Source organism: Rhinolophus sinicus, linkage group LG09 (assembly GCF_036562045.2).
Source record: "Rhinolophus sinicus isolate RSC01 linkage group LG09, ASM3656204v1, whole genome shotgun sequence".
Lineage (NCBI taxonomy): Eukaryota > Metazoa > Chordata > Mammalia > Chiroptera > Rhinolophidae > Rhinolophus > Rhinolophus sinicus.
In genome coordinates this window covers 22,672,579-22,695,821 of record NC_133758.1, presented here as the reverse complement: position 1 = coordinate 22,695,821, position 23,243 = coordinate 22,672,579, and the positions used below count along the sequence as shown (strand labels likewise).

Sequence of the window (23,243 nt, the reverse complement as noted above, 5' to 3'; positions counted from 1 at the left end):
GGGAGCCTCAAATGCATTCCTAGGGCTAAATAAAAATAATAAGAGAAAATGAGAAGATTGAAGTGAGAAAATTTACTTTCCAATGCTAGCTCTAGGCATTTGATTTGGGATTCTGTCAATTGCTGAAAACAGAGAAGAGTGGTAAACTCAGAGGATACACCTCAGCATGATAGGGGTGGGCTGGGAGGCCTGGCTGCCCTGTCCCAGGCTGAGAGAGAAGGTAAATCACATCTGGCTTGTCATAGAGACAAAATTGGTCTTTTGTATACTTTACCAGCACAGGCTCCCAAACAAAGCAGCAGAGCGTGAAGAACTAAGTTTAAATCCTGGCACTGCCCCTTACCACCTGTATAACCTTAGGCAAGTTATTGAACCTCTCTGAGCCTCAGCTTCTTTGTAAGACAAACACAACAGTGCTCAAAGTCTTTGGATGGGTTTGCTAGGGCTGCCGTAACGAAGTACCATAGACTGGGTGGTTTAAACAGATACGTATTGTCTCATGGTTCTGGAGGTATAAGTCTGACACAAAGGAGTCAGCAGGTTTGGTTCCTTCCAGGCTGTGAAGAAGACTCTGTTCCATGCCTCCCCGGTCGCTTCTGGTGGATTACGGCAATCTTTGGCAGTCCTCCGCATATAGAAGTATCTCTACCTTCCTCTTCACGTGGCATTCTCTGTGTGTGTCTGTGTCCGAATTTCCCCTTTTTATAAGGACAACAGTCATGCTAAGTAGGGGGTCGACCCTACTTAACTAGTTACCTCTGCAACAACCCTATTTCCAAATAAGTCACATTCTGAGGTACTAGGGGTTAGGACTTCAGCCTATGATCTTTTGGGGGTCAGTGGAAGGGGATGCACAATTCACCCCATAACAAGATTGTTATAAGAATTAAAAAGTGTGACATATACATAAACTTCTACAGCGTCTCCACTGCAAAGTATTCAGTAACGGAAGCTATCGCTATCATTTTTTGTTAAATATTCATTGACTAGAGAATTATCTTTAGCTAAGCCACATGACTGAAAAAGAAAATCACCTCCCATACACATCAATCATGTCATTTAAATTACCCAGGGCATGTGGAACAGGTGACGTAGGGGCATGCTAGGCTGTAGGAGATTTTAGGCTATGTCTATACAATGTCAATATATGGGCCAGCCATCTTGGCAAATGTATCGTTATTTTGAAAATAATACTATAGGACAATCTCTTTACTCCAAAATCTAGATTCCCTGAAATGTAACCACGAGATTCATCCTAGCTGAATTACCAGTCACATAGTTCTCACCTTGAAAGAAGTAATAAGGCATTCTTACTCTTTGCTTGAAACACAGGGCTAGGGAAGGAGGAAGAAGAGATCTTTCCAGGGTCTGAGCTCTGTAAAGAAGCACCAGGTCTGGTTAACAATAGGAAATTTCTGGGAATGTGCCTGGAGTGTGGGACACCTGGAAAAGTCAGAGGGACCCACTGAGAGGAACTGAAAGCACAACAGAGTGATCACCACGAGTTTTGCAAATTTTCCTCTGTTATAAACAGAGGGGGTTTGTCTCCTCTGTGAAACTGTCAGCAATTTACCTGAAGGCAGGCTTGGGAGCAGGTGCTGGAGAACCCCAGTCCCTGAGCCGGGGTTTTCTGTGGCATTAGCAGCAGTCATGGTGACAGGACAAGTTGACAGCCAGGATCTGGGAATCCAGAGGCTGAGGTGCAGTGCCCTGCTCTGCAGCAACCTTGCTGTGTGAACTTGAAAAAGATTCTTCCTCTCCATGGACCTCAGTGGCCTCATCTATAAAATGAGTGTCAAGACTACCTCCTCTCCACAGACCCTGCTTGTCTGACAGTCTTTGATATTCTGATCCTGGCTCACGCCCAGCCCCAAAGCCAGAAAGAAATTTTGCTGCAACACAAGTGTCGTGAAGAAATAATGCTGTCCTCAGCTTAGGTTGCTTTCTGGCTGCATTGCTGTTGTGCTTGGAAGGGAGAAAAAAGAAGGGAAAATCCTCTGCCTATATTTAAAAAGGAGGGAGAGCAAAGTGTCATGTGATGGGAAGCGGGGATTGGGCTTGCTCATGCCCACGTTGGATGCATGAAAGGTATTTTCTCCAAACAGTGTAAATGAATACGCCAAATGAGGCTATTTGATTAAACAGGATGAAACTGGCGAGCCAATGTCCTCTATCTTTTATTTTGCCTAATAGCTGTAATCAGAAATCATGGCGTCATCTTTTCAAAGTGAGAGCCAGTGATATAGCGAGGTTTGCAGGTAGTTGTGTATCTACAGCTCCTTTGAAGACCCCACATCTCTCCTGGAGCCTACAAGAGATTGAGAACCTGGAGAGGTCTCTGAGAAAGTGTCCGCCAAGAGCAAAATAATCAGATCACTTTGTCAATTCAGTGAACAGTCCATTGGTTCAATTTCCTTTTGTAGATTTAGATGAGATAGCCAGTAACTAGTACAGGGGCCAGCACCAGTCAACATGCTTCAAAAATATTTATTAAATGAATTAATCAATGAGGGAATGGAACAATGAGGGAATACATGAATAATGAATGAGAACCTTATAGGTAAGGGGGGAAATGCACTGATGAATGTTTAGCTCTTTGTATCAAATAGTTCAGTATAGTTTCTGATAGGACACAAGAGACATTTGTGATGTAGGACCCAACTGTTTATTGGTGATAAAAACAAAGATGTCTTCTTGTGAGCCCTAGTTCTTTTCCTCATTTACTGTGTAAACTTGCGGAAGTGGCTCAACCTATCTGTGCTTCAGTTTCCTGTTTGTTTTTTGTCCCCATCTCTAAAACGACGATAATAACAGTACCAACCTAGATCATAGGGATGACGGAAGACAGAATGAGATAACATGTGGGAACACATATCACACTGAGATAACATGTGGGAACACAAATCACACTTCGTGGCCCAAGAAGCTACAGATTATGTTAGATGAGAATGGATTTGGCTGGGTGTGGGGACCACAGGTGTACTAGGCAGTTGCCATTATAGCATGATTTCAAAAGCTGGATGAGGCCCTTCTGTCCCAAATATGACCTGCAGTATGCCTCAAATTCCTACTCTTAGAATTCCCTTTAGGCTAAAGAAATGCCAAAAAAAGTCCCATAGTGATATAAGTTACATGATATAAGTTCAGCCATTAACCACACCTTATTTCCCAAACTTCAATCTACCTTCAAAAGCCAGGGCAGTATGCATAGTCATTAAAGACTCGGCGTTGGAGTCACGCAGTTCAAAGCTAGGCTCTGCGGTTTACTTAGGCAAGTTATTGAACATCCCTGAATCTCAGTGTTCTCAATTGTAAGTGGCTAATAATGTGTACTTCTTGGTGTTACTATGGAGATAATGTACATGAAACTCTTTGCATACATCATTCATACTCCGCGATTATTGGAGTGATTATTATTAACATGATTTGTCTCCCATTGAAGATGTTCATAGAAACATTGTTATGAATTGAATGTTTTGACCCCCTAAAATGTATATGTTGCCCCCCACATTTGTATGTTGAAGCCCTAATTCCCAATGTGGTGGTATTAGGAGGCAGGGTCATTGAGAGGTAATTAGCTATAGATGAAGTTATGAGGGTAGAACACCCGTAATGGAATTAGTGCCCTTACAAAAAGAAAGAAAAACTCTACCTTTCTTCCTGCTGGAGAAAAGTGTCTCCTGTACTGTTTGCAGTTACCTTGCTCATTAGGTGAGTCCTGGAAGAGGAGGTGAAAGAAATGCCCTAGCTACTGACAGTTTCCCAAGGAGCCCCCAGCATCCAGGAAGGAAAAGTTCTTCCACTGTGAGTCCGGAGGGGCAAAAGTGATAGCAACACTCACCCCACTTAGGTCCCCATGGAAGTTTAAGTCCAGACTGAGGAGAACACACTGCTGACCCTCACACTGGGAAAGAGCAGTTCCTGGCCTCGTCACAGTGACCTGTCATATTCCTTTGTCCGTGAGCTCAGCTGGTTTTTCGTGGTTGGGCCTGGGTGATGAACTGAAAAATAGTAATAACAAAAATAAAAGTAAATATCACTTTCTTAAAAATTTAAAACAAATAAAAATAAAGAGAGGAAGAGGCCAGAGCTCTCTCTCTCTCTCCATTATGTGTGGACACAGTGCGAAGGTGGCCATCTACAAACAAGGAAGACAACCCTCACCAAGAACCCAACCATGCTGGCATCCTAATCTCAGCCTTGGATCTTCCAGAGCTGTGAGAAACACATGCCTGTTGTTTGTCACTCAGTCTGTGGTATTTTGTTATAGCAGCCCAAGTTGATACAAACATGAAAGGCCATTGTCAAAGATTGCCAATAATATTTAGTGCGAGACCAGCATTATTGAAACAAGTGTCAGCTCCCTTAAAAACCACTTTGAAGGATAGCCCTCATCTTCACGTAGCCCCTTTTTCACTTTACAGAATCAGTGTACCCTTGACTGGTCCACACTAGACGTGAAAGCTGCTGGAATGCACAGAGGATTAGGGAAGGTCGATTGAAAGAGGGAGTCTTTAAATGGGGTTCAGAGAGATTAATAGGATGAAATGGGAAATGGGGAAGGAGAAGAGATCATTCCTGCTCCCTTGTGACAGTCACCATTTTCATGAGGCCCTGGCTTCCTGTCTCCCCCTTCTCTCCCTCCCCACCTTGCTCCCCATCTTCCACCCCCACCTTGTGCTAAAGGGAGTCAAAGAAAGAGATTTCTCCCTTCCTTCAGAAACCTTTGTAGCTCCGGAAGCTGTGAGGTTGCTCAGTACATCTTGTTGTTGAATCCAGAGTTAGTCACCTCCCCTGGGAGATGCCAAGTCTCAAGGAAGAAGTACCAAGCTAGAGAACCAAAGAGCTCATGAATTTTAGTCTTTTGCTCATTGTAGAGATTATTTTTCTTTTGACTAGACCCTTGCCTTGCCTCTTTGCCCCAAGATGGAATCAGGGATTCCACAAGGTCTGCATATCCAAATATTCCACCTGCACTTTTCCACTGGGGAAGGTGGGAGTCAGAGAGGAGTGGAGAAGGAAACACACACAAAACAACTAAATGCAGTACCATAGTTGGGTTGCAGCAAGAAAAGGGTTAAATGGAGATTTTCTTCTCATATCTTATTGAGATCATTTTATGGCTCCAATCTCAAGGGAAAACGAGCAGTTTGCACATTTACTGTTTCCTATCAGTCAACCATCTGTAGACACCACCTTTCACAAGGAGTTTATACATTAACTGGTCACTTTATCATCGTAATATATTCGAAAAATCAAAAACCAGCTGTTACAAAGCTATAAACTGGAAACTTTATTCCATATTGTTTATCATTACTTTAGTATTTGGAGATTCATAATGCACGGACATGGAGATCTATCTGTATTGCCAAGGAGGCCGAAGTTTATTTCCCTAATAATATGTAAATGGGGCCTTTATACTAGATAATGAATAATCACTTTAGATTAAAGGCTGAATTTTCTTTTAGTGGTACTGGCAGTGCAGCCTTTTGCATGCAGTTAATAATTAATTTAAAGAATTACCACTTCAGTGAGCCCGGCTTACATTATTTATTAAGTGTAATTAAAGTATTTATTAGTCAAGTAATAAATGAGGGACAACCCCCAGCACCTTAACAGTGTTGTAAAATAATCACAGACTATGTTTGTCTGCAAAGCAAGACTGAGTGTGGCTCAAGTGTGTTAATAGATTATTCATGATCATTCAGAGTGTTAGCAGTGTACTTCAACAATGGGTAGAGTTTTGGCATGCCCACCTGCTCCCATCACTTGGTTTATTCTACAGAAAATTAGTGCCTCGGCTTATTCATATTGTTTGTTTGTGTTTGTTGACTTAGAAGCAAAATAAAGAGGATTTCTTGGTTCAAGCTAACCCCTTCTGTCTGCCATGTTGCTTGCAGCTCAAAATGGCTGATCCGCTAGTGCCATCTTGGAATTTTTTGGAAGGACTGCTGAAAGCATTACCTATAATTAAGATGCAATTCATTGTTCAAACCAGGACAATTTTGAAAACAAAGGAGGATGTTATTAATAATAATATGTAAATTGAGAGGGTTCTAGGCCAGGTAGGACAGAATCTCCAGAAATTAGCACGGGCTTTGTCCATCTAGTTGAGTTGCTTTTACCAAGCTGTGAATATGAGAATCTGCTTCTACTCCTGACTGCCACTCACCATATAAGCTTGTACATAAAACCCTGGCCCTCTTCCTTCAGTTTCAGGAAAACTTTCCTGGATCCTCCAATCACAAATGATCGCACTCTCCTCTAACTCCCCCATTGCTTACACCTCTGTTGATGCATATCTCAGTGGCTTGCAGCATCTTCATTTATGCATTTATTTTTAGATCTTCTCCATGAAGAGAATGTGAACTCTCTGAGGAAAGAGACAGACTGTACTTGTAGATTTTCGGTTCTCCCAATATTCTTGTCTTGGTGCCTCACTAAAAGTAGGTACATAGTAAACATTTACCAAGTAGATTTTATAGTTGGGAAACCCCCATCCCTTGTCTTTCTCATCAGCAGGAGGGAAAAATGACACTGACCAGAATCCATAACTGAGCAGATGGGGCTGTGGAATGGACATCAGCAGAGGAAGGTGTGGCCGGCAGGTCACTATTCCAAGAGACACTCAGGTCTGCCATGGAAATCACTTGAGAGTGGGATTACTTACAAATGAACGAACAAGTCTCAAGGTCCACTCTCGTCAGACCAGGGCTTTATTGGCCCTCAACCATCATGCTCAGCCTCTATTCTCTGAGTCCTTTATCTGGAAAGTTCTCCATCCTACACTCTAAGAACAAGGGAAGAAAACCTACCAAAATGTATACAGGTTAAAAGATTTTCCTCAGGTTGCCCAGATGATTGGTGCATCTCTGCAAATCCCGCCTCTTCCTCCATGTGGATGCCACCTACCTCATGGTCTACCTCTTCTCTGAAGACTTCCGCCCACCTCTCTGACCATTTCAAAGTTCACATTGTCCATACCTCTCATTTTGACCCTTTACATCCTTGGGTTACACTGCTCCATATACACTAACCTCTGGCTCTCCAGGAAAGGGTGACACAGTCTCCTTTGCCTACATTTCCTCCACTGTGCTGGGCACACAGTAAGTGCTCCGCAAGTGAAGAAAAGAGAACCAGATCTCACCCAGTTTTCCCTTAACCCTTCCCTCTCCTGTCTGCCTGCCTCCGCCCTCACTCACTTCCTAGAATCCCACTGAAAGGGTATTGTCACTCATCAAAAGATATGACCATATTTGAAAGGAGAGGAAGTGATGTGAGGTCAAAGTAAAGGGGTTGAGTGGCATTTCAAAAAGCAAACCCAAAGAATCAAACTTTATGTTTAATAATAGTCAGCATGACTGGGCCCAAACTTGTGGGCTTATAAATGGATTTGTCTTCGGGCCTCTTGACAGAGCTGTTTCTAGGCGACCGGCAGGTCGGCTGTATATCATGTGTGCTCTGGCCTCGTGCTGCGGCAGCCTGCTCCTGACCTCTTAATCAAGCCGAGTGCTGGGGCACAGAGAGGAGATATGTGATCACTTATGGAAACACCCAGCTGGCGTCGGTCCCACAAACCATCTGCCTGTCTCGCTATGGTCAGACTGACTGTCTGCTAATGCCCCCTTCTCCTGTGAGCCATTTATATATTTCCCCAGTCTTTTCTTTCTTTCTTTCTTTCTTTCTTTCTTTCTTTCTTTCTTTCTTTCTTTCTTTCTTTCTTTCTTTCTTTCTTTCTCTCTCTCTCTCTCTCTCTCTCTCTCTCTCTCTCTCTTTCTTTCTTTCTTTCTCTTTCTTCCTTTCTCTCTTTCTTTTTTTAAGTAGAAAACAAATAGCATTATTGGATGTACTCTGCTTGGCTGCAGCTGTGATTCACAAAGTTGGAAATCACTCCAAGACAGAGTCAGACAGTACATGCTCTGCTTGGTTGGGGAGAGGTCCAAACTGCTGATTTAGCCTCATTTGATCTTTGATATTTTATTTATCTATAAATTTGACATGGCCCTGTTAGGAAACATCTTGCTCTTGTGCATTTTCCCATCCTTTTTGTATTTCCAAAGGGAAGAGGCCTTTGCTTTAGTTGAAACCCAGGGTCAACATTTCTGCTTGGCCTTGTCAGGAGGTAATCAGTGTGAAGACAATACAACTCGAGAATTATATGCAGCTGGTAGCAGCAAGGTGGGAGAGGGGTATTGCAGGTTTGACATAATTCTGCTTGGCTCTTCCGTGCTTACCAAAGCCAGTAATGGATCACAAATACAAAGTAGCAAACAGAACCAGATGATGTAGAGGTGGGACCCATGCCTATCGTCATTGTTCCATGCAACGAGGATTGGATGAGTACCACTGGGGAGGCCAGCATCATGCTCTCTGAACAGAAAATGCAGAATCCCTATATCTGCAAGTTAACACTCGGACAGTTGGTTCAGCGGTCAATCAACAAGTCAATATTGACTGTACCCTCTATGCCATCTTAGTTTGAGTCCCCCCAGAATCCGCCCCTGAGATAAGGATGTGAGTGCAAACCATTTACTTGGGAATTACAGGTACAGCAGGAGAGAAGTAGGGCAAGTAATACATGGAAGAAAACGCAGTGACTAAAGTGTGCATCACTTATTTAGCCAGCTGCTGCTGTGGACCAGTGGAGACTAATGCTCAAGGAAACTCTAGGAAATGGTATAAAACACATGGCTCAGAACCATTTCAAGGGGTGAGGGAGCTGGTGTGCTTATATACCCACTTCCAAGAGTCATAGGCTTGAGGGCTACTGCTAGGGGGTGATCATTCTTTGAAACTCTGGCCTGCCGTATACGCAAAGAACAAGTTTTCCACTACTGAGAGTGAAGGAGGGGGAACCTTCAAGCACAGAGATACAGAACTGGCTGTTGTAAATTCACTGGAGACCACTGAAGGGTCCAAGGAACATGGGCAAGTCCCTGAAAGCACTTGCTACAAAGCCAATCCCTAAGTAAAAGGGTTCTGGGGAAGCATGAAGTTGAAAATATACTTTCTGTATACATGTAATCAGTTTCGAAGGACAGAGTTAATAGAAAGCAATCAAATAATCAAGCACTAAGTACCATGGTGAAGACTGAGAAAAATAGTTCTGGGGAAGGCACAATAACTATCCAACCATTGGGAGAATTCCATGAAAAAAGTTAGGATTAAACTAGGACTTGAAAAGTGAATAGGATTTGGATTATGGAAAGGAAGGGAAGAAGGGTTGGAATATATAAAATTGATTTATTCCCCAAAACGGGTTAAAAAGTCACCTGGAAAAATAAATAAATAATCAAATTGAGGCCAATGAATTCTTCCTTCCTATTCATGTTGATATAATCATCTTGGAGATAGTTTACGAATAAACCATTTTTGTTTAAGTTTCTTGGCTTCTCAATTCAACAGTCAAAGAGATTTAGATCAAATGACTTCTAAGCTTCTTCCTTATCAGAGATTTTTTTTAAAAATCATAGGTCATCAATAAACTATTCAAGGGGTCAAATGCAATCTATTTTAAAAGATCATCTTGCTGGTTACATGAGTAATTACCTCCTGATTTATCTGTTTGCCCATTAAACAACTCAAACCTCAGTTAACCAGAATACTTTAGGATTTGGGTAGGGGAGTGTACTCATGTATATAAAGGGAGGGCACTGCAGAGATGTCTGCTCATTTGTCCCTTTGACAGAGGACTGGACACATGCGTAAGAGATGCCTTTGGCTGCCAGTTGACCCTCAATGGGAGGCAAGACAGTTCTTGGGTTTAGCTGAGAGCTCAGACTCAGTGACCTGGGTTTGAATCCCAGGTCTGCCGTTTACCAACTTTGTGACTTCACACAATTTGACTCTTGTAGGACTCAGTTTGTTCATCTTTAAAATGGAGTTAATATCATCTACTGTTAGAGCTGTTGTAGGGATAAAGTTAAAAGGGACAGTGCCTGTAAAGTGTGTAGCCCAGGGTCTGAGACACTAACAATCCAATGGATGATGATGATGATGAAAAACAAATGCGTTTTTTAAAAAAGACACCAAATACATTTTTTGCAATCATCAAAGGGTACATGCCCCTCTGGTTTCAACACTTCTTATTACTTGAGTTTATATACTATGTACTAAATTCATTGCATTAGTTTACACCATGTGTGAATGATATGGGACTTTGGTATGTCTGTCTGGGTACCTTGCATAATACATTTTAAGCTAGGACAAATAATGCAACAGAAAAGGAATTGAAGTTTAAGCTAATACTATGGAAATAAAGGGTTTTTTTTAAATTGACATTAATTTCTTGTACTGATTATTTTTCTTATCATTTACATTTTTCTCTCTAAGACCACAAACTAGAAAAACACCATGTTTCTTTGTGAGAGTTTCTCCCCAACAGCTACTCCGTAGTGCTGGCAGCCAGTCACAAGTCAAGGCCAAGAGGGGCTGAGAGGCTGACAAGACAAGGGCAAGGTCAGCCATGTTAAAAATGGCTACCGAGCAAGGGGTCAAAGTTATGAAGCTAGCAAAGGTCCGAGATGGGTCTGAGGAATTCTTCCGGCAGCATCAGGCATCATCAGAGATCAGGTCTCAAATGAAGGGCAGCATCTTTCTCCTTTGTAGTGGTTGAGAGAGGCCCTCTGCAGCAATTGCTTGGAGGGCAGCCTGACCCAAGGTCACCATACACTTATGGGTCAACCCAGGACAGTTCAGAAAGCAAGCAGAGGAATGATTAATCACTGCTCTGAGACAACTGGTGCAACCAGGACTGGCCCAGGCAAACCAGGACCTGCAGTCTCCCAGCCCTATGGGTTCTTTTTCCTTTTCACTTAGAATCAGACCCCTCTACTCAGCTCCTTTCTGCCTGGGAAGCCCAGCCCTCTATTCTAAGTTCCCACGAGCTGTCCCAAAAGCTCCCTGTCACCCTGTTTCTCTCCCTTAGGGATAGATGTCAGGAGATTTTCTCTGCCTCTAGATACTCCCATTGCTCTCCAGTACCCCCAACTCTGGGCCAGACCTAGGGTGGGGAGACCTAGGGACGGGAGCAGCAACCTCAGTCCCAAAATTGAAGGAGGTGATGAAAAGCTCAGAAATCAAGGCAAATCACAGTTCGATACACTGTTTTTAATAATCAAAATTAGTGCAAAAAAATTTAGAAAGGAACAAAATTACTAAGTTTTTGAATAAAGAAAGGATCGGTAGCAGTGCTGTGCCAAGCCATGTTGGAGCCTGAAGCAAAAGGAAAAACCAGTAACGCTGATCTTGTCTTTAGTTTAAGATCTTGATGTTTCACTCACTATGGATTTTGCATTAATTTTCACTTTTTTTTTAAATATTGCATTACAATAATAGTTATCTTGATAACCAAGTTTTTTGGCACCTCCTTCAATTTTGTGCCTGTGACTCGGGCCTCACTTGCCTCACCCTAATCCTAGCCCTGAATTCTGTGTCTATAATAATCACTGTCATTCGCTGGGCCCTTGGGGGGAACGTAGCCTTGGGCTAAGCGCTTTGCTTGTTTAGCTTGTACACTATCTGCATGAAGCAGAGACTCTATCATCCACCTTTGCCTTCACCATGCTCCCTTAGGTAAACTTGCCCTCTTAGTCATCCAAAATTCCCAAGTCAAGTTCCACTTTTTTATAGGATAAAAAAAAGCTTAAAGTTGAAACGACCTACGGAAACATTTTCATCCTCAGCTTTCTTTTTTTACATGAGAATCCTAATGTCTGTCAGAGTGGTTCAGTGACAGGCTCAGGGTCACACAGCTGCTTGGGACTGGCATCCATTCATTCCTTAACTCACCAAAGGTTTATTGAGCATCTACTTTATCCTCTGTTGTAGGCACTGAGAATAGAGTGAGAAACGAGATAATGTCCCTGCTCTCGTGGAGCTTATATTCTAGTGGGGGAAGGCAGTTAATAAACAAACACAGAAACACACATATGTATATCAGATAAGGATGAGAACTATGAAAAAAAATGAAGCAAGGTGAGGGAGAAACAGAGTGATGGAGTGAGATATGGTGTTTTTATTGGGTATAAGATGGTCATGAAGGGATTTCTGATAAGGCGGCTTTGAGCAAATAACTAAATAAAGGGAAGGAAAGAGGAAGTTATGTGGATGGGATAGGGGTGGTGAGAGCTAGTTCTAGGGCAAGCTTTCCGCACTCTGACACTATGGACATTTGGGGCTGGATAATTCTTTATTGTGTGTGTTGGGGGTGGGGCGGGTTAACTTGTGCACTGTAGGATGTTTAGCAGCTTCCTGGCCTCTGTTTTCTTAGTACCAGTAGTACCCCCTTCCAAGCTATAACAACCAAACATGTCCCCAAACATTGCCAAGTGCCCCATGGGGGTAAAATGGTCCCCAGTTAGAACATTGGGTGTAAGTACAGTAAGAGACAAAGGCAAAGGCTTTGAGTAAGTCGGGCTTCCCACAGCTCAGAGCAGCACCGTCGGCAGCGCGTCAGTGCCAGCCAGCCCTGAGCACTCAGCAGAGGCAGCGACCTCAGACACACTGCTTGTCTCTGATTCATTCCATCCGAGTCCTTGGCCCTCTTTCACCTTCAAGACTGAAAGCTCCCTGAGGGCAGGTGCTCAGCCTTCACTCCCCTGTGCCCTGCAAAGGACTGGGTTCCATGTACAGTGGCAGTGTGTCTGCACACTCCTGTCTGCCACTCCGTGGTGGAAATGCTGTCCACAGACTCAGGGCCTGGGACCACTGTGTCTCCAAGCCATAGTCCCGCCCATTCTCCCATGAGTCACCCTCTCCGCATATTTAAAGGTGTGCAGCTTTCACAAAGGGACAGCATGTGACAAAAGTTCACCTTCCACTCAATTAACCTTGAGAGAGAAGGGCTGTTGTTTTTTTTGTTGTTTTTTTCTTTTCCTTCCCCAAGAGACTTTTTTTTTTGATGACCTTTTTGAAGCATCTTATTTTCTGGGCAAAAAGCCAAATGATACACTCTCTTCCCAGCTGCAGGGCTGTTGCAGATTTTCAAAGCTGAGGTAAAGACAGCCTTGAAATAAATGCAAGGTGGGCAGTGGGGTTGGAGAAACGTGAGGAAATGCCTTATTATTTCAACCAAGATGTGCCTGCAGGAATGAAGTCTTCATGGAGCACGAGGCTGCAGGACCCATGCAATGCAGGAGCCTGGACACAGGGCTGCCAGGCACTCCCCCCCAATTAGGGAGTGCACATGAATACAAATTTTAAAACATCAATTCTACTTTGGGTGAAGGTTGAATATTAATAAGTCATAACAAAGCCCATTTTGCACAGTACTTTGCAATAACCGAAGAGGTGTGTTTTTTCCCCACACATTCAATCCCTTTGAGTCTCGGATTCAACTATCAAATAAGATTGGATCTCATTTAAGACTGGAGCAGTAGAGAAGAATAAATAGCAATAGTCCTTTTCCAATGGATTTGTTGGACAATGGTACCCAAAAGCCTCCATACGTCATCCTAGATGTGCAGTAGATTTAGAGAGGCACAGCTCATGCCTCCTTTCCCACCTCCCCCAGGCAGGGTCTCCAAAGTCAGCTGTGTATATGTGCAGAGTGGAAAATAAGAGAAAGCACTCAAGCCAGTTCAGTTTCCTCATGGGGCTTCACCGTTGGCAGCTCTGGTGGCAAAGGGAGTTTCATGAAAGTGGCCCAGTTTGTTTCACTTCGCAGTTTTGCCCCCATCTTTCTGAGGAGGCCCAGAGGCAGTTGGGAAACTTCTAGAACCCTACAAGCGTTGTGTGGAAGCAGCAGGCTAGAGAGTCACTGGCTGGTGGCTTCCTTCCAAGGACCAGGGAGTTGTGACTGGGAGTCAGGAAGGTTGTGAAAGTGAAAAAGGCAGAAGAGCCTTATGGTCAAATGCACAGCCTCAGGAACTGGACTGCCTGGGTTCCAGCTCTGGCTTTGACATTTACCATCTGCAAGGCCTTGACCAAGTGAACTTACTTCACTGTGCCTCCATTTTCCTATCTGTAAAATGGTAAGATGATGAGAGTAGCTGCCTTCTAGGGGTGGGAGGAGAAGGGGTGTCCTGGGTTCAGATGTTCTTCAATAGGGAGCTGAGGATTAAAAATCAGGAGTTGCTGAGAGATGTGGTGGGGAAGCAGAGGACGTGCCTGCACCAGGTGTCCTGGGAGAACGGTGTTGAGAGAAGTGTCGAGGAGCTGATAGGACATGGGGGCTTTGCTCTGGATGTGAAGGAATTAGGAAGAGCCTACAATGGGGATTTCGGGCTTCAAGAGATGCCTGCCTGGGGGAGGCACTGCTGACTAACATCTGCCCTCCTGCAGCCCCCAGGGTGAGGCCCTCAGGCTGGGAACTGAGCAGCACAAAACTACTTTCTGGAACAAGTTAGCGGCAATGCGAACTAATGTAAAGGCATCTCTTAAGTCCCCGTTCCTATCATTAGTCTCCATTTGCTGTCACAGGATGAAGGACCAGTGATTTGTGTTCCATGAAATGTTCTTCCCGGAACATTAGGAAAGGGGAATTGACATCATAGCAAAACCCAGGGTAGCCCCGCGGCTTCTGGGCCGGGAACCGCACTCTGTGGGTGACACTAAGGAAGAGAAGCCCTTCTCTTTGAGCTGTGGGGGCTCCACACCCCCAAATTTCTTCATCCCCCTCCCCCCAGCAGAAGAGTCATCTTTTCTTCCTGACATTGTGCTTGAAATGATCAACTAGCCATGCATTGATTTCAACAACACTTCTGCTGGCCCATCAGCCCTTCCCACATCTGTGAATTCAGTTAGACTGGGAAGAAAGCTTAGAATATTTCTAGTCCAGCCTCCTCTTTTTGCAGAATAAGAAGCTGTGACCCAGAGAGATTTTTAACTTACCCAAGAGCACATTTATTAGCCAAGGGACAGCCTCTGAGCCCCAATGTCCTCATAGGCTTGTGAAGCTGTGACAGCAGAGTCGGGGTAATGTCATGTCACCCCAAAGTCTGGGTGGTATGTGAAGTGACACTGCCTCATGATCTTTCACGGTTCTGGTAAAGTTAAAAAAATCTTCAAAACATTTGGTGCGAGTGAATTTACTGATGTATAGGAAACTATACCTTGGGGTACAAAGGACAGTAAAATAGAACATTTATTCCTAGGTGCTCCCTATATAGTGGGTGAGGGTCCAAGATGGGAGGACCACGTGCAGCCAGGGGTTTTGGGTGCAGGTTGACTTTTGGAGAGCCCTCAGTTTTTCAGTGCAGCACATCTGCTGTCTGATCCTCTAAGAGCAATTGTCAAATCCCCACTCCTTCCAGCAGTGAAAAGAGCAGCAGCTCAGGTAGGAGAAGCTAACCTGCCATTCAATTCCCCAGGGTGCCCTCTCCCAAGCTCCAAGCAAATGAGAGTCTTTGGGTGGATAGTAAAAGAGCCATCTTGTCAGCTCCAAAGCCAGTAGCTGCCAGTGACTGGGCATTCTCTGGACTTCACCTTCACAGGACTTCAGTGTATTTGACCTCTAAATGCTCGAGAGGATAAACACTCTGTCCTCATGATGTCGTCACCTCCCTTCTCCAGAGAAACTTGTTTCCCTTTCAGAGAGCTTCCCATTTGACCACACTGAGGGCTATCTTGTGATGACCAGTGTGTCTCCTCTGCCTCAAACAAGCTGTGTGACTTGAGTGTGTCACCTCCCAGCAGGGCCGCACATCCCTCAACTGTGAAAAGAGGGAGGTGAGGGGCTGGACTAAAAGTACACGGAGGTCCAGGACTGCAACTTGCAACCGTCTATTCCCAGGACTGACTGCACCCCGTGTCTGGTACATGAGGCAGATCAGAAAACGTTCAGAAATCCAGGAAATATATGGCCCCTTCCAGTTCTGACATTTGGAGACTGGATTTGAAAGGCAGGTAGAAGCTCTCACGCTGTGACCACTCTCATTGCAGTGGATGGCTTTCATCGTGGCTTTGCAGGAGGCGCTCCCCATTAGAAAAACCTATAAATGTGTGGTGAAGACCTATGCAGACCCAGCCTTAAGATAACTGAACTTGAAGAACTCAGCAGAGGCCTGGAGGCGGCTGCATTCAGCCCCCGGCAACTTCAGCCTCTTTTACTGCGTCCCCTTCCTCTCTCCCTGAGCTGTTTCCTACCAGGCACCCAGTGCCCTCATATGCTCCTACCCAAGTCCACCCTCTTTGGTCAGTAATTCTGGCTCCTATGTTCTTCCAAATTCCTTTAATACTCAACACTGCTCTCTAAGACAGAACCACTGGGTTCTAAAGGCTTGGGAGGCCATTTTCATGAAGATATGAGGACTCTTATTACCTTCTTAAGCATATTCTTATCTGACAGGAAACAATGCTGCCTTAAACCACTGATGGTTCCAGCATGGCGCATTTCAGGCAGCCATGTTCAAAAGTCCAGTAGGAAAGAAAAGGTAGACACTGAGGATATCACTGAGGGCACTTCACAAATCGCATGCTAACGTTTTGCCTGTTTTTCCCATCACCGCCTCTGTGCTGTACCCTCCTATTAAAGTCTTCCTGTTGGGGTGCTATCCCCACCTGTAAACACTGGGGTTGCCCACTCTACCTTGAAGTAGAGCCAGCCCAGATTTTGTGATTCAGGAAAACTTCCTGACTCTTTCTGAAAGCCCTCTGTGATAGGAGAATTTTCCTTTGGCGAGCATTCCAACTTAGGGGAAAATAAGACTGGAAAGTCTAGGCTGTGACAAAGCTAAGAAAGCCCTAAGGAAGATGCCTCAGACCAACACCAGAGATTATATACTGAATAAAGAAAATATCAATAACATTTCACATATCTTAAATTAGTAATAATGGGTACTAAGGAGTTCTGTGCTATTAATTCCATTTACCATCCCTCCCTCCCTAGAAACTTTTCATAGTCTCCCTCCCCTGCAGCTTTAATGAGATACTTGTAAATTCATTTTGCTTTGTTGCAGAAAATATCACCCTAAGAAGCATTTGGAATGTGTGGGCCTGGTCCTTGGGTGTCTTTAAGATTTTATTGGCTCCTGCCTCCTGGGTCTTGCTGTGTGACTTGGAAGACGGAAAGAGAAAAGGCTTTGGCTCGCCTTCATTTCACTTATTTGGAGGCCAAATGGATAGCTCTCAAACCCTTTCTCAATACCCAGTGTTGTAGGTCCTGAGTACCTGCCCCAATCGTTCCTACCGGAGTTCACCTCCCACCTTCCTCACAAAGGCTGTCTGAGATCAACCTTACTTTCCCTAATTTGTCTTTACTGCCCCACAAAACCCTTCCCTCTCTTTCATCCACTTGGCCCTTATTTTCTATTGCCTACTCTACCCTTCCCACATTCTTCTGTTTCTTATTATTCCTGACACTGGCAACCTGCTGGTCCCAGGGACTCTTGGTTGCTGAGCAGACATGCAGAGAGAAATCAGAGTTTGCTAGAAGTTTTTATTGCATTGGGGGAACTTGCACAGTGGAGGGCATTATTGTGGTCACTTCTCAGAGAAGCTCCTTTGCATTAAGGGACATTGGAGAAAGTGAGAGTGAATCTGAGTGACAGGGTCATCTCCAGGAGTCACCTACCTTGGGTGTAATTGAGCAATTTATAACGAGAATTGCATTTCTCTTTCTTCCGCCCCTGCTAAGAGCAGCATTTTTAGCCATACTTCGTTAGCACCAGTCTACTCTTTTATTTTTTAAGATCTAGCCTAATGTATTTTTGGCCCTAGAACCTATCCCTCAACTCTGCTAGGAAGCCTCATACAGATATTTGAGATTGAAATGTCTCATATAATTTTGGCTCTGTAAAGACAGAGCTCTGAGGCAAAGTCTATGTTTGTAGTCAGAGCCAGCCTCACGTTTAGGCAGAATCCCCCACTGCCTGTGATACAACAAGAAGGACAATGAAAAGACCTTCGAATTTCACCCAAACTCATCTCTCTCACAAGTGCCTGAAATTATGTCATTTGAGAGTAAGAATATACTTGGCTAGGTAATATTTACTCACCTCCAGTGTTTTTTAAAAGACAAAAATCTGAAAGGAATTGTGATCCATCAGTTCTTCGTAATTGCTATGAATTAATGTTAGACTGCTCCCCTCCTTGGGATGGTCTGCAGAGACAGGGGACACTGGGATCATTGCAGGTGGGAATTACAAAGGGAACACGGAGTGGGAGGAATGCAGAGGGTGGAAGAGAAAGTGCACCAAACGGACGTCCCAGTGTCCCCAGGCACCTGTCTTACCTGCAAGAAACGTGGCCCTCTCAAAGCACCCAAAAGCATGGCGTTATCATTAAAAGAGTGACAAATCCCAAGCAAAACAAATCAATGTTTCTGTGTTCATAAATCCGTAGAAAACATTTCTTTTTTCCCTCTTCAGCAGTTTCAAACACGGGCAAATACGTTCACACGATTCCATAAATCTGGAGTCTGTTGAACTATAGGGAATTTCCTCTTCAACTGTCCCCCATAACAACACCGAAAGAAAAAATAAAACCTGAGCACCAAAGGCATAGACTTTTAGAACCAGCAGACTCTCTGAAAGGGGTCCTGGTTTCCATGGAGTCAGTCCTTGGCAGGCCGCGTCCTGCATTCTGAGCAGACGAGGGTCTAGCACGGCCAGTAAATCCCCCAGTTTTCGGGCGCCCTTGTGAAGCTGCCACGCAGAAGGTATATATTGTCCACCAGAGCCTGAGGGTTCCCAGATAGAGGATTGGAAACTGAACCGCGGAAGAGCACAGTCAGGGACCTTGTTCTGCCTCAGTGACTGGTCCAGGTAATGGAAACGTATCCCTTTAATAAGGAAGGGGAGCATTCTGGAGTTTTAATTATTTAGTAGGAAAGCTTTCAGAATGGTAGTGTGTACTTCCTTGAGAGCAGTATCGTGGAAAAGATTTGGAAGCAGGTGGCTTAACATTTGAATCCCAGTCCTACACTTACAATGTGAATAAATCTGCAGAGGTTTTGTGGGGCGTTTTCTTTGTGGTTCACATCTTTGGACTTTCATTTTCCTCACCTGCAAAGTGGGATAATACCTAATTCGCAGATTTTTGTGAAATATCAATGGAAGCACATTGCAAACTGCTTGTCACCGACTAACTACGCAATCTATGCCCTCCCTTATTATAGTTGACAGCATTATGATTATTTCTCCCCTTTTAAAACAAAACATGCTGAACATGCATCAACTTTTTGTTTCTCTCAGGGTGATTATATTTGATAAACGTTTATTTTTATAATGTGCTGCGATGCATAGTGCCCTTGGGAGCCCAGGTAGGACACAGGCAGATTCAACCCCCACCCTCCCGCATAAGCAGTCCCATCTGCCACTACTTACATAAAAACTCTGCTGTCTCTTCCTTCCCGTGAGACATGGATCCTGAATTCACTGCAGAAAGTCTCTAATCTGGGTTCCCTGTAAGTTGGGCAAACGAGAAGGCAGGCAGGTAGACTGGTGAAGAACAGGGATGAGCCTTGTGGTTAGAAAGCCTGAATTCAGCCCCTGCTCCCTCACTTGACAGCTGTGTGGCCTTGGCGTCCCTAAGCCTCAGTGAGGGAAACAGAGGGCAATGGTGGCCCTGACTTCGCAGGGTGGCAGTGAGGATTAAGGGAAACGATGCATGCAAAGACTCCAACAGCATCTGGTACCATGGAGATGCGCAATCAATGACAGCTTTCATCATTAAACAGGAAATGTATTCTTAAAGGCCACAGGAAACAGCCAAGGCCATTCAATCTGCCACTTTACACTTGACCCCATAGTGAGGCACGGTTTGGTCATAGCCAGGTTTGGAAGGTGTTCCATAGCCCTTCAGTTATCCTGCTTGCCTACTTCCATTTCCTCTTGGGGTTTTCTGTATGTTGAGTGAGGCAGCACCGCAGTGCATACAGGTAAAATCCTACTGTCACTAAGCCCCCTGAGAACGCAGGTCTTCGAGGAAGAGCATGTGGCACACAGCACCATGTACACACTCGGTACGGGGTAGCCTGCTGGGTAATGAACCTATGACAAATGGCCAGCCCTCAGCCAAAGGCTGGTTGAATGTGAGTAAGCACGTTATGACAGAGTTTTGCTTCAGTATTGATTTTAAAAGCCTCCATGCTCAGAAGCAGCTGAAAAGGCTCAAATGAGCCCAAGGTGATAGGCCTGGCCTGCCCTTTTCTCAATATGTCTGATTTCCAGGATGTTTCATGAGGCTAATAGACTGGTTGGAAGGATATATTTTTAAATAAATAAGATATGGGAAGACGTTGGAACTCTAGCATCTAATAACCAAGTGACCTGGGCAGAAAAATCATGTGTCCTCCTGAAAGATGAGTTTCCTCCCTTATTAAAGGACAATAACTCTACCATGCCTTCCTAGCAGGGGCATTGGGGTATACTTTATCAGCTCCTGAAAACCTGAGTGCCTGTCTGGCCTTTCCTACCAACTAGCTGGCTGACTCCCAGTAACTTTCTCAGCTACTCTGGACTGCAGATTCCCAGCTCCAAAATGAGGAGCTTGGCACGAGTACCTCCCAAGTCCCTGTGAGCTCCGAAATCCCATTGGCTTCTGAGAGAGAGTCAGGTCATAGCTGTGTCTCAGTTTACCAAGCTGCACAGCATCCTATAAACATAAGGTCAGTTTCCAGCCGGGTGGTACGAGGCACACTGCCAACTTTCAGTGAAGTCGTGTGGATGAGTCAGTTATAATATTTCAAATAAGGCAGATTTCAAATGCTACCCTTTAAAAAGAAACAAAAGAAGTTAAAAATTGAGATATGTGCAATGTTGAAGAGAGAGAGAGTGTGTGTGTGTGTGTGTGTGTGTGTGTGTGTGTGTGTGTGTTGGGGGTGCTCTGTGCAATTTACAATTTCCATTTTTTGATGCTCATACCTCACCTCTGTGAAATGCTAGAAAGACTGGGGTGGGGGACATTTGCAAACCTGCCCAATGTCAGTTCCACTCGTAGAGCAGTCCATCTTCTTTGGAGTGTGTGTGACCTTTACAGGTTGTCACATCCTGGGCATGGCACCAAGCAGTCCTCCAAGGGGGCTGGCGTGGCGGAGCAGGCCCTGAGCCACGGGGCGGTGCAAGCAGCAGTTTCTGGGCCCCGTGCCAACCTCCAGATAATTGCCAGCAGCGGGAGAGCGGTGGTTGAGGTTGGCAGAGCCTGTCTCTGACAGATAGATGGTCCCCTTTTCACGAGTGCAGCATCATGGCAGCGAGAAGGAACGCTGGGGAGCCAAAAGGCATAAGAAGAAAGAAGGCAGGAGGAGAGAAGAGAGAGTCAGAATGAGAGCAACAGACAGAAACAGACAATGAAGGGATAGCTAGAGACATGACAGAAAAGAAAGAGATGGGGATCATAGAGCTATCAGCTAAAGAGAGAGAAAAAAAAACAGATACGTAGAATGAGACAGATGGAGGTAAGCCCGAGACAGAGAGAGAAATGTGGAAACAAAAGGAGAGGAAGAGAACACCCTCTCTGTCTTAGAGCTTTGGCCCATTGTAAGCCTCTGGAGCTATTTAGGGGTTCAGTAAGAGAAGCAGCACCTCCAGAGTCAACTGCATATATGTGCAGAAGGGAGAATAGAAAAAAGCACCCAAACCAGCTCCATTTCCTCATGGAGGCTCATTGTTGGCAGCTCAGGTGGCAAAGGGAGTTTCATCAAAGCAGCCGGGCTCGCTTTACATCCTGGTTTTGTCCCACCTGTCCCAGTCCCAGGCAGGGCAGTGAATGGGAGGCAAGTTCACGGTGGGGCTGACCTTTTCGTCCCTTCCCTCCTCCTCTGGCCCAGGAGATGGGGCAGCTGTGGTATGGGGTGGACTCCAACAGCTGCTTGGCTGGCTGCGGTGGAAGGAGGCCATACAGCAAAGACCCTTGAAGAGGGTAGATGTGTGGGAGGCCACATGCCAGGTATGAAATAGAGGTAATTGTCAGGCTGTAAATATCTGAGGCTTCACTGGACGGGAAATAGAAAAAAAAAGTAATGTCCTCTTGGCTTTGTAGGTACCTGTGACCTATCGATAACATCCACCACCCACATCTATTAAGCACCTAATTTTGTGCCAAGCGTTGGGCTAAGCACTTTGCATAAGCCATGTATTTTATCAGCCATTCCCCGATGAAGCCTGTAGTTTTATTAGCCGCCTTTGCAGAGAAGACATGCAGCCTGATTCCGTGGGCTTTTCCCAGTTGGGCCAGAGTTTACCATTTTATACCGATGTGTACAGATTCAGTCATGTATGATAATAGTCATCAGATAGCCATTTCATGTGAGACTGTGCTCGGACCTGGTTGGCGGGAAAGTGTGGTAGTAGGTGGCAGAGAAGAGTGGGGCAGATGGAAAAGATGAGGGACCAAGGCACAGAGAGACAGGAGCACTGCACCCAAGGAGGCTGGAGTCCACTGGGGGAGAGGAGTGTGCGTCTGCAGCTCTTATCTATATGGTGGCTGAAGGTGAAGGCTGAGGTTTGTGATGAGGGTCCATGAGAACATGCCACTCTTTCTCAATGGGACCAACCACATAGTGTGAGTTCCATCTGAGCCAGGCCTTGAGGCATGAGTTCAAAATGTGAGATTGTAAAGTTCAGAGAGAGGTGACTTTCAGATGGATGGAACTGCCCAAGCAAAGGCACTGGGGCTGCAGAAATATAAGTAGGCCACAGTCAAGTTAACTTATCTCCTACTTCCCATTAGAAGGAGCTTTGAACAGGTAGGGAGTAATGAGGGACAGAGCTAGACAAGTAGGTTGAGGTGAGACGGAGAGGGTTAAATTCAGGATGCAGTGGGCAGTGACTGAAGAGGTCTGAGCAAAAGACGTCTCAGCCCTCGCATGGCCCTGTGAATGAATGAATGGCCACCATTCACTGATTCTTTTATTCAGTCAATATTTATCGTGCACCCCCTGTGTGCCTGGCCCTGGCCAGACAGACGGGCGTGTCAGTGAACAAAGCAGGCAGAGTTCCCTGCCTTGTGGAGCTATAATTCTTGCAGGCACGCTTGCATTTTATGCCTTACCTACCAATGATGAGACAGTATCCAAAGGGTCGGGACTTTCAGAGTTCACAAGTAAGCAGGAATCAACCCCCTAGGGGCGCTCAGTGTTGCTGGGCAGCCAAGGGACAGCACCAGGGCGTCTGGCACCTGTGATGGGAGAAGTCACAGACCAAAAGGTCATATTATTAGCCAGAATGCTCTTGGTTGCAATTAACAAATTAAACTGGCTTAAGTAGTGAAATGTGATTTATGGGTTCATGTAGCCAAACTCCTGAAAAAACGGGGATAGGATCTGGCCTTATGAATAACTAGAACTGGGAGTTTTAATGTCA

At 44.9% G+C, this 23,243-nt stretch overlaps 1 protein-coding gene and 1 long non-coding RNA gene across 6 annotated transcripts in view; one reads left to right on the top strand and one right to left on the bottom strand.

Moving 5' to 3' along the window:
* SLC14A2 (solute carrier family 14 member 2) overlaps window positions 1–23,243 on the top strand; it is a 421,518-nt gene that overhangs the window by 208,065 nt on the left and 190,210 nt on the right. The window lies entirely within an intron of this gene.
* The window catches only part of LOC109451449 (uncharacterized), a 33,945-nt gene continuing 28,955 nt past the window's right edge, over window positions 18,254–23,243 (bottom strand). Inside the window, exons 3-5 of one of the 2 annotated variants that reach the window (XR_012498757.1) lie at window positions 20,855–23,058; window positions 19,266–20,653; window positions 18,254–18,944 (exon numbers count right to left, since the gene is read on the bottom strand). This is a non-coding gene — a long non-coding RNA (uncharacterized LOC109451449). Of the gene's footprint in view, window positions 18,945–19,265; window positions 23,059–23,243 lie in introns of both variants that reach the window. The other variant, XR_012498756.1, reaches the window with a different exon arrangement.